At 47.7% G+C, this 6,576-nt stretch overlaps 1 non-coding gene across 1 annotated transcript; it reads right to left on the bottom strand.

Annotated features, from left to right (window-relative positions):
* Positions 1–3,979: 3,979 nt before the first annotated feature.
* TRNAG-CCC (transfer RNA glycine (anticodon CCC)) lies at positions 3,980–4,052 on the bottom strand. Its single transcript has one exon. It is a non-coding gene; the product is annotated as a tRNA-Gly (tRNA).
* Positions 4,053–6,576: the final 2,524 nt, after the last annotated feature.

Raw genomic sequence — 6,576 nt, 5'->3', positions numbered from 1 at the left:
GGAGAGACAAAGGCGGCCGGGCGTGTTGCTGTCCAGCCACCCCATCGTGTTGACGTGCCCCGGCCTACATAGGGGCCGTCCATAAATGACGTCACGCGAGTTTGGAGGATTTTTGACCCCCCCCCTTTTGTCACACGGCGTCACAAAAAGTCAGACACCCCTCAAATATGACGTCACAAAACTCTGCCCCCCCCCCCAAAATAAAACATGCGTCAAATCGCTTTAAACTATTGTCATTGTAGTGCGTATTTAATGTGGCGCTGCACTCTGATGTTGTAGGAGAAAACATGTATTAAAAAGTCTATTTAACTAAGTAGAACATGTCGATATTTATTTAAAGTTGCGCATTTGATGTAACGTCACATTTCTCACCCCCCCCCCTCGTCACACATCGTCACAAATGTCTGACACCCCCTCCCCCCCCCCGAGGTGCGTGAAGTCATTTATGGACGGCCCCTTAACAGACTGTTGGAGCAAGACAGTGCCGTTAGCGAGCACCTATGAAGGCCGGAACGGTACACGAAGCGGTGGGTGGCCAGCACCACGCCCGACCGCCTTTGTCTCCCTAGCGGTGATGTTTACACGCCGTACCAGGTACTCATTTGATGCTGAGTCGACCTAAGGGAAGCCCAGGGCCGGTTCAAATAATCGTTACTTTTCGTGACAAGACACTTTTCGCTGCGCTCATAATCACACACACGCCCACCACCACCACCACCACGTGAACTACCGCCTGGCACCACTGGAGGGCAGTCTTCATTTAGGGACACGGGAGGATGCGTCTGCATTGCCGAGTTGTCGATTGCAAATTGAAAGTGACCAGCTTATGAAGACGAACGAGTTTAAGTACCTGCGTGCAACGATGTGGTGCTGATGGATCACTATAAGTGGAGATGAGAACAAGAACAAGGGCTGGATGGCTGAAATGGCGAGAGATGACTGGTGTGGTGTGCGATGAGAGGGTCCCAGTCTGGTTGAAGGGAAAAGTGTGTAGTGTAGAGTGTAGTGTATAGTGTAGTATAGTGTAGTGCACAAGACGGTGATAAGGCCGGTGCTGTTATATGCGGCCGAGTGCTGGGGCACAAGAAAGAGGCAGGACCGAGCTACGGCAGTCACGGAGACGAGGATGTTGCTGTGGACGTTTGGTTCAACAAGGAAGGACATGTGGTGAGAAATGGAGAAGTGAGAGGAAGATCAAGGTGGTAGAGATCACAGAGAAGACGAGAGAGAGAAAATACTCTGGTGCGGTTCGGTCATGTTGAGAGAAGACTTCTAAATTATGTGGGTCAGAAGGTGCAAGCGATGCAAGTGGAAGGAAAGAGATGAAGAGGAAGGCAGAAGAAGAGGTGGGGGGGATGTGGTGCGATCGAACCACGGTGGCCCGAGGAGCGGACAGAGAGATGGGGAGAGAGAGATGGGGACAGAGAGAGATGGGGAGAGAGAGATGGGGACAGAGAGATGGGGAGAGAGAGACAGAGAGATGGGGAGAGAGAGATGGGGAGAGAGAGATGGGGACAGAGAGATGGGGAGAGAGAGATGGGGACAGAGAGATGGGGAGAGAGAGATGGGGGGAGAGAGATGGTGACAGAGAGATGGGGAGAGAGAGATGGGGGGAGAGAGATGGTGACACAGAGATGGGGAGAGAGAGATGGGGAGAGAGAGATGGGGGGAGAGAGAGATGGGGAGAGAGATGGGGGGAGAGAGATGGGGAGAGAGAGATGGGGGGAGAGAGAGATGGGGAGAGAGAGATGGCGCAGGACGGGGCAGCGTGGAGAATGTTGGCAAGGACAGCGGACACCCCCGCACGCGTGGAAGAAGAAGTCGAGTTGTCGACATGGCGATACTCCGATATAACATCGTACGACAAGTCTTCGATAATCGTATCGTCTGTTTTACAAAATGATGCTACGTCGCGATTATCACTGCTCGTTTCGTTTTACGTGAATACATTTTGTCAGCAGCAGACCATGCTTTCCCACATGATGATGGACGTTTGTGTTGCGCCCGAAACGTCGTGATTTATGTTATTTTATACCTATACGTGACTTTACCGAAAGAACCAAAGCGTATGGATTCCTGCAGTCACGAAAGCTTCAAATCAAGACATTTTGTCCTGACAATATTTATGAAAAACAACTTGTCAGGAAACAGCGTTGCCTTGACTTTTGACTTCATATCGCGATCATCGTCACAACGTTACATTTCATATCGCATCGTGGAAAAAAAGTCACATCGCGGCAACCCAAATATTTCCATTGTCATTGCCAGTGCCGTATTGCAACGCCTTGCATCCCTCACGGGCGCACTGGCGGGCACCTTGTCATTCGTGTGCTGGTCCGTAATGCAGAAACCAACCTTGCATCCCTTCAGCATGTGGCGCCCCCCCCCACCCAGACCCCCCTGCCCCCCGTTGAGCGGTGGCAGGGCACGCCAGGTTGATTTATGTTCTCTGCCGCACGCATTCTGCAAATACTACCGGCTTATGGACCCATCTGTCTCATTGCAATTCGGGGTGGCACATCGGCATGCCAAGTATGGGAAATTGCTTCGTTGAGATCCACGGCTGTGGACTCAATTGCACCCACATGGAAATTTTGCCGATGGACACATTACGAAGATGATGAAAAAATGGTAAGTGCATGAACCCTACAAGCAGACTCAGTCTGCTTGTAAGTTCGACGCATCTGGCTATTGGCTTTCCAGACAAATATCAATTACCCAGCAGCATTTGTTTAAGCAAACAAAAGTCAGGACCGGGTTCGACCTTCTGGATCAGACTCGTTAAACAAATGCTGACTGCCTACCAGATGTTATTGGCAAGAGCACCAACGGGGTCCGGTTTAGTGAAATAAGCAATTTTGTGAACAAATAATTTAGCGCTGTTTGTGGAGCATTATGGGTAAAACGCGCACGTTTCACAACAATGCATGATGAATTTCGATTTAAAGCTTTTGTGACTGCAGGGATTCATCTTCTGCGATGGTCTCTGCTATCCTTAACTAGACCTAAACCTGCATTGGTTAATCACTGTCTGTTAACTATGAGAATAGAAGACCTGTTCTCCACCTAAGGACGGCTGCTTGCGTTGTGGCCGAGAATTATTTGATTATGTTTTATTTGTATTATTTTATTATTTCCAATCTACGTGACTTTACCGAAAGAACCAAGAAGATGAATGCATGATGAGTTTTGTGCCGCCAACAATGACGGCACTGTGTGGTGCCGTGAGTGCGGCTGTGGGGCTCTGTGGGCGGGCCCCAATCACCCTGCAGCATTCGACAGCGTGGCTGTGACCGGTCCCACTCTGTAATGGCCCAAAGCATGTGCACGTGGTTTGCTACACGCGTGCTCAACGAGTTGTGCACAAGTGCACGTTTCCACGTACACAACTACACATATACACATATTCCCAGGGCTTAATTTCTCGCTGAATATTTTCTGGGTTACTGGAATACTGCAGTGGGGACGTGACTAGGAGGCACTGCTATAGCGAGAGGGGTTGGTGGAGGGGGCGAGTGGGGTGGTCAGGTCTGGTTCAGATATCACCCGCCACCGATGATATCCATTTCCGGAAATCAAATCCGGTTCGCCGGGTTCACAGCGCAGTGCGTAAACCACTGTGCCTATCTACTGCCTCGTATATGTCGATTTATATACGTTGCATGTAATGGGTTCGTGCAATCTCTGCAGCTACTAGTGGCCGCTTACAGTCATCACATAAAACAAGAAGGGATTATGGAAACGTGACCCTGAATCTCGACAATATAGCGAATCGGCAGGGGGGTGCATTGTTCCTCCTCTTCATAAAAGACCGCGGGAAGAACGCTAACAGCTCTGCTTGACACGGCAGAAGCGGCGCTGGGGTCTAACAGTTAACGTGAAAAACAAGTAAACCCGTAAAAACAAAGTTTTTCACTATAAATCCTTTATATGCGTGGCAGAGAACTTAATATAAAAGATTTAAAAATATATTCGCCTGTGGAGGACGCGGGGATCGATCCCGCGACCTTTGGCATGGGAAGCGAAGGCGCTACCAACTGCGCTACTCCGCCACGGCCTGTGGAGGGGTTACGCTCTGGGCTCTTATACTGTGACGTTCAGCCAAAGCGATGAATGAGTTATATTTGAATATATGTAAAATATTTTTTTTTTGCCTAAAAAGTGTAAAATTTTGGGAAATTTTTTTCACGAACATGAATTGTCTGTCACAACGAGTCTGTGTGGAAAATGTCAGCTCGATTGGATCACGGGAAGTGGGTTAAAAAACGAGCGAAAGATTTGCACGGTCCTAAGCAAGCAAGCACGCAAGCAAGCACGCAAGCAAGCAAGCACGCAAGCAAGCAAGCAAGCACGCAAGCAAGCAAGCACGCACGCAAGCAAGCAAGCACGCAAGCAAGCAAGCACGTAAGCAAGCAAGCAAGCGAACTTAATATAAAGGATTTAATAAGGAGAAATGGGAGAGGATTCCAGGTAAAAAACAAACAAAAGATAAGGTGACGGAACTTAAAGAATAAACCCTTAGAATAGGGACGTTCAAGAGAGGAGGCAGTCTAAATCGTTGAAAGAAAATAAAACATTAATTAGAGACGTTGACTCAGGGTAAGGACTAATCAATGGCAAAAGCAGGTGGAGGAAAATAATGAAAGACGCTAACAATGAGGGAGAAAAAAGAAAACTATTCTCATAGTTAACAGACAGTGATTAACCAATGCAGGTTTAGGTCTAGTTAAGGATAGCAGAGACCATCGCATATGTAAACGATGGAAAAAACCCTCCCATTAAAACATAAATATATTACCATGAATTTCAAACAAGATATAAACACAAAGAGCACTTTATTTGAACTCGATTATAATTGTCTGCATTGAATGATTCTAAAATACATATCGTACACTATGCACATCTACAGTCCACGATCAATAGCATTAATGGATTTATGATTGGATGATTGTGTAATTTTATCGAACCGTCTGCCGCCACGCAATGCGCCGCATTCACGAATCGCACACCAAAGCCACTGCAATGGGGTCTCAGAAGGAGCTCTGTGATATCTGCTTTCATTGGCCGTTCTCTAACACTGGCAGTTGCACTGCTCGGCAAAAGATCCATCTCGAATCTTCTTCTCTTCACGCGGCGCAACATCGACATATCACAACCGGGATACAACTGGAGGGAATTAAAAAACTAAAATATTTTTTTTTTATTATTGAAAAAACTAAAATACCGAGATACACTGTCTCCAAAACTATTCACAGGGGCATTCATTTGCATGTTTTGAAAACTCGTCCGAAGAAACACGTGCATATACACTCGCATAAATGGAGGCAATATAAACCATCTGAGATTTACCGGCAACATAGCGATTAAAATAACCAATGTACTATCGCCCGATATTTAAATTGCAGAATGTGTCGCGTCTACGTGGTCGCTGTGAAGTCCAAATGTGCATGAGCAGCTGTCGAGAGCGCAATAAAGGCAACTGGGCAGGAACACCGCAACAGTCATGTGTTCTACAAGATCAGTTTAACACGCTTTCGCGACCAATATTATTCATAATAAAGGTTCTTGGGCTGGATACATGTGTCGTAACCCTCCACCACCCGACACAGCCAATTAGTAAGGGATTTGTTCCGTTAACAAGGCGCCAAATACTTGCTACTTCAGCCCACCTGTGTGTGGGAGAGTAATCCACAACATTTACAATTTGAGTAGTACGACGTTTCGCTGGTAATTACATCCAGCATCATCGGGCGATTTGCCAGAACAGTGAAGCAATCCACCTTGGAGCAGTAGAACGACGTCATGATGTTCTCCAAGATGTCAGATTCGTGTCTCAAAGACTGAAGGTTTCCACTGGTAACAGGGATCAATTGTGTGCTTTGCACTTGTTAGCATTGAACCGTTTCCCGTGAGTTGTCTTGCTTGTTGTCTTTTCCCTTTTAGTTTGTCGCCAAGAGATGTGTGCATTTTATCCTGTCGCGGAGAATGTTATGAATCATAGGAATCGATTGACACTCTGGCTTAGCAGGTCATCCAAGTGGGGCCGCTTCAGCGAGCAGGCGAGGCCTAATGAGAAGCTGAAAATCGACTTGAGCAATTTCTGTCGCACTGACAACTGATTTAACCCACAACACTTCCCAAGAGTGCAAAGGCATCAGGCCAGGCAGCGCAATGGGTTTCTGAGGCATTTTCAGGATTTGCATACGAGATGTCTGTTTTCGTGCCAGACGATCACGTGTGCGGGTTTTTTTTGGGGGGGGGCATGGGAATACAGCTTTTGTGTCGTCACCACAACGACAGCTTTATATTGAAGCTACATCTCAATGCACTCCGTTAGCGCGGTTGGCTACGTAGGGCGCGACTGAAGGGAAACATAGGTACACGCACATCAGTGATGCGACGAGATGAGGGCTTGCTACCTGCATGGTCCGGGAACTCCAACTATGGCACCGTGGGCAAGTGGTTCCTTGCATTCCCTTTTGGCAGACCCTGCCCCACAAGCTTCTTAGCGCGACAGAACCTCGTGGGTGGGTGAGGAGGGCCAAATGCCTCGTGACTGCATCATATCGACCGGTC

Source organism: Lampetra fluviatilis, chromosome 33 (genome assembly GCF_964198595.1).
Source record: "Lampetra fluviatilis chromosome 33, kcLamFluv1.1, whole genome shotgun sequence".
NCBI classification, from domain to species: Eukaryota; Metazoa; Chordata; class Hyperoartia; order Petromyzontiformes; family Petromyzontidae; genus Lampetra; species Lampetra fluviatilis.
Note: the sequence above shows the minus strand (reverse complement) of the source record. Positions and strands in the feature narration are given on the sequence as shown.